This window comes from Schistocerca nitens, chromosome 8 (genome assembly GCF_023898315.1).
Source record: "Schistocerca nitens isolate TAMUIC-IGC-003100 chromosome 8, iqSchNite1.1, whole genome shotgun sequence".
Classification (NCBI taxonomy): domain Eukaryota; kingdom Metazoa; phylum Arthropoda; class Insecta; order Orthoptera; family Acrididae; genus Schistocerca; species Schistocerca nitens.
Genome location: NC_064621.1, coordinates 281,960,217 through 281,969,502, shown reverse-complemented (window position 1 = coordinate 281,969,502; position 9,286 = coordinate 281,960,217). Strand labels below are relative to the sequence as shown.

The 9,286-nt window shown below is 44.1% G+C and overlaps 1 non-coding gene across 1 annotated transcript; it reads right to left on the bottom strand.

Moving 5' to 3' along the window:
* Positions 1-8,935: 8,935 nt before the first annotated feature.
* Trnas-aga (transfer RNA serine (anticodon AGA)) lies at positions 8,936-9,010 on the bottom strand. The gene has a single exon. It is a non-coding gene; the product is annotated as a tRNA-Ser (tRNA).
* Between the last annotated feature and the right edge of the window lie 276 nt (positions 9,011-9,286).

Below are 9,286 nucleotides of genomic sequence, written 5' to 3'. Positions count from 1 at the left end.
GTCTGCGGCAGCATATGGTCCACTAAGTTTTACAATTGCACGAAGTTCGAAGATAAACAAAAGCCACTCACTTCCCACCACCAACATCCACCACGACCAAGGCACCACTGAACTGCATTATAGTACGTAAAAAATATGAGGTTAATTAGTTTTAACTTTTTTATATATCTTAAAATACCTCTTTGTGGAAGAAACCCACAGCAAGACGTTGCAAGCTACGGACGATATCATTATACACTCCTGGAAATGGAAAAAAGAACACATTGACACCGGTGTGTCAGACCCACCACACTTGCTCCGGACACTGCGAGAGGGCTGTACAAGCAATGATCACACGCACGGCACAGCGGACACACCAGGAACCGCGGTGTTGGCCGTCGAATGGCGCTAGCTGCGCAGCATTTGTGCACCGCCGCCGTCAGTGTCAGCCAGTTTGCCGTGGCATACGGAGCTCCATCGCAGTCTTTAACACTGGTAGCATGCCGCGACAGCGTGGACGTGAACCGTATGTGCAGTTGACGGACTTTGAGCGAGGGCGTATAGTGGGCATGCGGGAGGCCGGGTGGACGTACCGCCGAATTGCTCAACACGTGGGGCGTGAGGTCTCCACAGTACATCGATGTTGTCGCCAGTGGTCGGCGGAAGGTGCACGTGCCCGTCGACCTGGGACCGGACCGCAGCGACGCACGGATGCACGCCAAGACCGTAGGATCCTACGCAGTGCCGTAGGGGACCGCACCGTCACTTCCCAGCAAATTAGGGACACTGTTGCTCCTGGGGTATCGGCGAGGACCATTCGCAACCGTCTCCATGAAGCTGGGCTACGGTCCTGCACACCGTTAGGCCGTCTTCCGCTCATGCCCCAACATCGTGCAGCCCGCCTCCAGTGGTGTCGCGACAGGCGTGAATGGAGGGACGAATGGAGACGTGTCGTCTTCAGCGATGAGAGTCGCTTCTGCCTTGGTGCCAATGATGGTCGTATGCGTGTTTGGCGCCGTGCAGGTGAGCGCCACAATCAGGACTGCATACGACCGAGGCACACAGGGCCAACACCCGGCATCATGGTGTGGGGAGCGATCTCCTACACTGGCCGTACACCACTGGTGATCGTCGAGGGGACACTGAATAGTGCACGGTACATCCAAACCGTCATCGAACCCATCGTTCTACCATTCCTAGACCGGCAAGGGAACGTGCTGTTCCAACAGGACAATGCACGTCCGCATGTATCCCGTGCCACCCAACGTGCTCTAGAAGGTGTAAGTCAACTACCGTGGCCAGCAAGATCTCCGGATCTGTCCCCCATTGAGCATGTTTGGGACTGGATGAAGCGTCGTCTCACGCGGTCTGCACGTCCAGCACGAACGCTGGTCCAACTGAGGCGCCAGGTGGAAATGGCATGGCAAGCCATTCCACAGGACTACATCCAGCATCTCTACGATCGTCTCCATGGGAGAATAGCAGCCTGCATTGCTGCGAAAGGTGGATATACACTGTACTAGTGCCGACATTGTGCATGCTCTGTTGCCTGTGTCTATGTGCCTGTGGTTCTGTCAGTGTGATCATGTGATGTATCTGACCCCAGGAATGTGTCAATAAAGTTTCCCCTTCCTGGGACAATGAATTCACGGTGTTCTTATTTCAATTTCCAGGAGTGTATAATCGGTGGTCTTGTGTTCTTAGTTGTGATGATTATTTCACAATGCTATCGAACTTCCGGTGACATGACTCCGTCTTCTGGCATCTGGTTAGAGACATGTGGTCCAAACAACCTCCGCAGAATGATATTTTCAAGATCCTGACCTCAACTCGGTTATCCTGTATCAGTAGGTCCATTAAAACCACAAAAATGTCATCCAAACCGGGTCAGCACGAGCTAATGTCGTAGAAGACAAAAACACTCGCAGCTTTATGATGTAATTGATAGCACTAGAAAATAAAGAGAGCAATAAAGACTAAAGCTGTAAGGAAGATTGTTTAGACAGCATAGACGTTTTATGTTTGTTATGATAAATTTAATTTAGTATTTTGTAGTAAAAGGGAGAGTATTAACGTATCGTAAATTACGCATCAATAGTTTTACGATATTTAGAGCAGAGTAAATCACTCCCAACGTTTCCTCGACAAGGTTGTCCATTCTCCAAAGACTGCCAACAACACATTGGCACTTATCAAACAGTTCATTTACTTCATTATACACGAATCACTATTTAGTTGAACCAACTTGCATAGTTTTATTTTTTCAAACGCTAAAGTACAAGAAGTTGATAGTGGTAGGTTTTTTGTATACAAATGAGGAAATTACTTTCTCGCAGCCGAGTGACGAAAAAATAAAGAGTATAAACCACAAATGTCTATGGTAGTGTATGTTGTATGTGTTAGCGTATTGAAAATTAAGTTCAAAATAGACAGACCACAATTTCAACATTATTACAATGTGGAAAATTAACTCTTACAGTAAGGCATCCTAAAATATGTCCATCTATTATTTCCGTAAGTTTACTGTCCATCTATTATTTCCGAAAGTGTACTGATGTAAATAATGTAGTGACCATCTTAAGCATTAACCGAAAATTTAACTTACGTTTTAATAATTGGAGGCTTGTAGATTAGACAACGTTGTACTGAAACGTGGGCTGCTACACTAGAGCTGGGACGAAAAGGTGTGGCAGTTCTGTCGGATGAAGATGTGACACAAGAGCCTATTTGGAGGAATAATGCAAACTGCGTGCTAATAACTTCTAAAGGGTTGAACAGTTTGAATACGTATACTATGTTGCGTAAGGTACAATAAATAAGTTATGACATTATAATCCAAATGCACCTGCACAATAGCGCTTTTCATTTTTTCAGTGCTCACTCTTTTGTGTCTACACTTCCCTTTGAGGGGCGTTAGTGGTGTTTGTTTAAAGAACACAACAGGAAGCGGCTAAGAGCTATGTGTATCACTCCAACATAACTTGGAATAAGAGATTCACCTTACAGATCCACTATGGTCAATGATGAAGAGCAAATCACTTGCTTCCACATATCGGTTATCAGGAGGACCAGTTGGTTGCACGAGACACTGAATAAGACCGGGTGAGTGTGAAACGACGGAGTATGTTAAAATCAGACGGCAATAAATCAAGTAGGCCTTAGGTCCTATGTGCTTCTAATAACTTGGTAAGTTGCATGAAGGTAATTCTAGGATCATAAAGAATCTCTAGATTGACATCAAAGGTTTAGTGCTTGGAAATGGCAGCCAGATGATTATTCTAGTTAATGTGCAGGCGTTAGGCCACTGGAAACATACTGTCAGACTTTCGGAAAAATATCATCCACATTATGCCGAGGATGAAAGGTGCATAAATGCGAGAACTATCGACCAACCAGCCTAACAGTTCATGCATCCAAGTTGGCAATGGACCCGTACAGAAGAACGGGAAAGAAAATTATGAATTCGTTAAGAGACGTCCAGTTTGGCTTTAGGCAATGTAAAGGCACAATAAACAGGTTTTTGACGTAGGTATTTGTAACAGGAGCAAGACTTGAAAAAATCAAGATATCTTGATAGGATCTGTCGAACTAGAAAAAGCTTTTGACAATGTAAAATGGTGAAAAATTTTTGAAATTTTCAATAAAATGGGGTTAAGCTAGAAGGAAATGACGCACAGTATGTGCTACGTATAAGAATAAAAGTGGAACAACAACGAAAGGGGAAGACCAATAGGAAGTCTATCGTCCTTAATGTTCAAGCTCTATATCGAACAAAGAGTGACTCAAATAAAGGAAGTTTCAGAACTGGGATTTAAATACAGGGAGAAAGGAAATCAGTTATAAGATTCGCTGATGACATTGTTATTCTCAGTGAAAATGTTTGAGAATTAAAAGAATTAAGAACTAAAATGACTGTAAATTAACAGACTTGAAAAGAAAGAAGATTCTAATGAGCACAGAATAGTGAGTGAACGAAAGAAGGCCACAAATAGTGAAGAGAATCAATAATGAGACTGGCGATAAACGTAACATATGTGCAGGAAACCCCATAATACACTATATACGTGAAGTAATTCTACCTTGGAAGCCAAATCGCGCATGACGAATGAAGTATGGAGTATATAAAAGGCAGAATAGCATAAGGAAAGAGGGAATTCCATGCTTACACAAGCTTGGGACTTGAAATTAGAACTTCATCATAGCATGGTATGAAAGAGTGTCATGGACTGTGGGAAAACGGAAAATAAGGGTGAAATCCTGGGCTAGTAGGACAGAGCGGATGCAGTTATATTCGTGCAAAGGGGCCAAAATAAGTTACTGTCAGTTGCACTTAACATATAAACTTTATTTCTTAAAACAGACAATCACACAAGCAAGAGTTAAAAACTCGAAAGATTTTGATGTAAGACCTCCTGAAGGCCACATCGAAAATCCAAAGTACAAGGCCGAAGCAACGAACTGAGGTACAAGAGTTCTTCTGGAGGTTTCACTCCGTTAGAAAAAAAAAAAAAAAAGAAAAAAAAATTATCTTCAATATAAATAGGCTGACAGCCTTAGCTTAAATTTTTCCCATAGAACTCGGCTGAAGACCTCACATTAATCAAGAACAGTGTTACGTAAGGCCAAGACAAAGATTTGCAATGTTTAATCTAAATAGGCTGAAAACTCGGCTGAAGGCCGCATATCAACAAAACAATTTAACGGCTTAAGGCCTAGGAAGAAGAGCTTTCAATTTGAAAAGGCTGAAGGCCTTATCTTAAAATATTTCGTGTAAAACTCGGCAGAAGGCTACACACCACGCAGAAAACAAATTTACGGCTTAAGGCTTAGGCACAAGGGATTTTCAATTTTAATTTTGAAAGGCTGAAACTATGCTGAAGGCCACATACCAAACAAGAAACTTTTTTTTTTACGGCTTAGGACCTAAGAAGAAAGCCTTGCAATTTTAATCAGCTAAAACTTGGCTGAAGACCACACAGAGTACTTAAGACTATAAAGGAAATCACTATGTAAACACAAGGAGCGACGCTCAGAAGGTTCCAAGGTTCGGCCTGAGAAAGTAACACTAACGCACATTTAGGTGGGACAGGCTGCCAGACCGACAGCTTCTTAATCGGAAGGCAACCCAACCGAAAGACAGCCGTCGAACCACTCAACAAGATCAGTTCTGCCCCACCCGATCGGCTAAACGACAATAAGATGTCAATAGCACAATACTCTGGATACTGGTGCCCAATCCAGCCAAGTCAGAATAAACGTCCAAAACTAGCAACACACCTTAGCTGTCGGACCACACGCTGTGCTGGACAGCATCAACACGACGAGGAAAATACACTACCGAAAATTACGTCAACTCCCAGGGCAGGTAACCGCAACATCAACGGTCACGGGGCAGAAGATACCGCTGGTAATGAGGGATTGAATTAAATTAAGTTAAACGCCACACAGGAAACTGGCTGCAACTCTAGCCGACTTCAATACACGCACGTAGTTGCTCGCGGGAATCTCCCAGAAAGCGATCAGGATCAAGCGAAGAGATGTTATAGCAGTTGAGGCTTGATAGTAGGTTAAGATAGCACTCAACTTTAGTGTCCATGATCAGTGGGCGACGAACTTCATAACCCTCGCAAGAAGCGCCTCGCAACTCCAACCGCACGTGGACGCCGCCTGCAGCTCTGGCCTGACCACGCCATGGAGACTTCCTCGCTGCTCTACTCCAACCGACTGACTGCCTAGGCACGGAAACGGTCAAACGTCCAAATACACGTTGGCCGACGAGACGACCGACTGAACGACCAACTAACCGTCGTTCCCACTCCAGTCTCCTTCTGTCGGACAGTTCGTGTGTGTCGGCAGCGGTCGGCGAGTACTGGCTGTCCGCTCCTCACCGGAGCTCTGTCCTGACTTCACTGCTACTGCATACCGACTGCACTCCTGGCCCATCTTCAAATGACTTGCAGACACACGACGACCCGGAAATACTATCGGTCGCTCCAGAGATGGTACGACAGTGCACTTATCGATAAGCGCTGCTGCTGCCACTCACGGGCAAGTAAGGCAGAAGTTAGTGACGCCAGTAAATAGAATAAGAAAACGGGGCGGTCGTACCATAAAAGAAGATGACAAACAGTAAATAGCATGAACACGAGCCGCGCTCGGCTCAAAGGGAGTCTAAGCATTTGCGACGTGGTGGTACAGAACCATGTTGAAAATTAAGTGGATACATAAAGTAAAAAAATAGGAAGTCCCTCACAGAATCATCAAGGAAAGTAGTACGTGGAAAACTGATTAGTAGAAAGGACAGGATGATTGAACATATCAGGAGCAGTAGAAAGCAAAAATTATAGGAGAAGATCAAAATTTGAATAAATTGTACAAACAATCGAGATGAAGGAATTGCCACTGAAGAGAAAGTCATAGCTGGTATTATCAAATTAGTAATACAGATACATTGATTCAGTAACCTACCGGAACATGATAAATATTTTATGGATAATGTGGTGGTATTTGAGACTGAACTAAAGAAGTTTATACTTCTTCGTAGCGTATATTCGTAGACAGTCTTAAAATTAATATTTAGATTATGTAACAATTCACGTCACGAACACAGTACTGTCCCATAATGTCAAATCATTTAACTACACAGAAAATAAATAAAGTGGATATTGGTGAATTCTTTCCCAGACACTTCTCTTCATGCGTTTTATGGAACATGATTGTCGCAGTATAAATATAACGTAATGTAAAGTGATTCAAATTTAGTGGGACTTTTGCCTTATTGTTTTGTGTTTCATTTAAACTTAAAATTTGTGCGTGTTAGAAGTGAGTTTAGTCTCGTTTTAGGCATTTATAAATCTCACCGTGTTATCTTCTCAACGGAAATTCATACGAGCTGAAGCGCCCATGACATCAAAGGTAACAGGAAATGGAGACTGGGATTCTATGTGGGAGAGTAATATAATTTAGAGCCCATTTCCAAGGATTTCCATGTCGATCGCCTTACTGAATTACGCTGAAACAAATTCACGTTTGTCAGACTGGTCCTGGAGTGCAGATTTGTCTATCACGTCTTGTTAATTTCGGAGAGAGACGAAATTATGATGATCGATTAGTCCCTTCATTTCAAAGTTTCGAAAACAGGTTAGTATGTGCTTCAACGGATCAGCTGTGATTGCAGTATCCAACGCCCAAGAAGACTATTTATGCAAATAAAAAGAAAACATAAAAATACTGTAGCTGACGCTCTTTCCAATGGCAGTAGGGGAATACCTAGTGGGGGGAGGGAGAGCGTAGGTGCCCCTCCGCATGGGAAAAAGTTTTACGATCAGAAATCACCTTCTCACCCGCTAGAGAGACAGGCTATCATTTCTTTATGGTTTAAAAAAAAAAGTCAGAACATATAATGGATACTTTCGAAGTAACAGGTGTTCCCAGAGTCATTTGTCTTGAAACGCTGTCACTGTTTAGTCATTCGCCGTGAAAATAACTTGTATATACCAGTCCCTCTTCCTCCCCCCTGTCTTCCAGTAGCTCAGCTTGTAACGGGGTGGGGCTGTCAAAGTTGGTTATGGTACTGTCATTAAAGTTACGACCAATCGACTATCTACTGTCACGATTGATAGCACCGCAACTGCCTGCTAATTAGAGCAAAACAGAAACTAGTAGTTGAGAATATCAGAAAAGAAATTTGAGGGTTGATGCATCCAGTAAATAGCTAGAGACTGCAATGATGAGAGAAGAAGGGTCGAGACATCCAGCAAATCTCTTCCACGAACCTCTCTCTCGATTGGGGCAAACAGTGCGAAGGTAAGAGGCAAGAGAACAGTAACTTACAGACACGAAGAACGGAAAACATCAGGAAAGGGAGCATGTTTCAACAAAATAACGGGATTAAAAGAGTGCGTGACACCAGATGCAAAACCTCAACAAAATCACTGTGTGCAGAAAGTTCTTTCCCGTCTTTAGATGACGGTAAAAATATGAATCCGAAGGCATTCTTTTAAGACCGAACCAGTTACTCCATGATTACGAGAGTTGCAGAAGGCAACAAGCTCTTAGTTGCGTAGGTGATTGCTGAAAACGAGAAAGAGGCGTGGTGTAGAAAGTACGCCAAATTTAAAGCAAAGTTTCTCGCAATCTAGCTGAATCTCTCAGCCGTAAACAGCGGTAAAGATGGACACATTACATGGGAAGTATTCACCTATTGCAAGCAGGAACTCCCTTGACCCACTTTCAGCGCACTAATATGTGACTGCTGAGGAACAAAACTGCTGTACAATTCCTTCTTGTCCACGTGGATAATGTGTGACAGGAAAAGCACAGACGACTTCAACGTGTGCCATGAATGAAACGTCCTTGTTCATACACTTTGACGAGCAGTTGTAGGACTGAGACTGGTGTAATGCGGTGGCAAGCCATTTTCACTTTCGAGGTAACAGTGCATTCACCCGCCAGGTTAGCCGAGAGCGCTAATGCGCTGCTTCCTGGACTCGGGTGGCGCGCCGGCTCCAGATCGAATCCGCCCGGCGGCTTACCGACGTGGGCCGGTGTGCCGGCCAACTGGGATGTGGTTTTTAGGCGGTTTTCCACATCCCACTCCACTAGGTGAATACGGTGCTGGTCCCCACATCCACCTCAGTTACACGACTAGCAGACATTTAAAAAACGTTCGCACTCTTTCATGGTTTACTCTAGATGCACGCAGCTGGGGTACACTGATTCAGTCCCGGGGGTGGAGGGGGGATGGGGGTGGTATCAGGTGGTGGCAGGAAGCGCATCCGACCATTCCTTTAAATTAACCATGCCAAATCCGATTGTAATAATGCCGACCCTTCGAAAACTGCGGAACTAAGGCACAAGCAAAAGAAAAGAAAGAAAGATTAGAGTGCCAGAATGATATTTTTACTCTGCAGCGGAGTGTGCACTGATATGAAACTTCCTGGCAGTTTAAAACTGTGTGCCCGACCGAGACTCGAACTCGGGACCTTTGCCTTTCTCGGGCAAGTGCTCTACCAACTGAGCTACCGAAGCACGACTCAGGCCCGGTACTCACAGCTTTACTTCTGCCAGTACCTCGTCTCCTACCTTCCAAACTTTACAGAAGCTCTCCTGCGAACCTTGCAGAACTAGCACTCCTGAAGATTAGAGTGCACTCACTACAAGCAACAATAAAACAGAATGTTTACTATCCTCAGTTTTCTGGGGATGATATTACGGTCCGTGAAAACAACGGATACAAGGTGTATACATCGTGTGTAATTCAGATGTTATGCAGCGGAAATTCATTACAGAAAGCGATGAAATATTG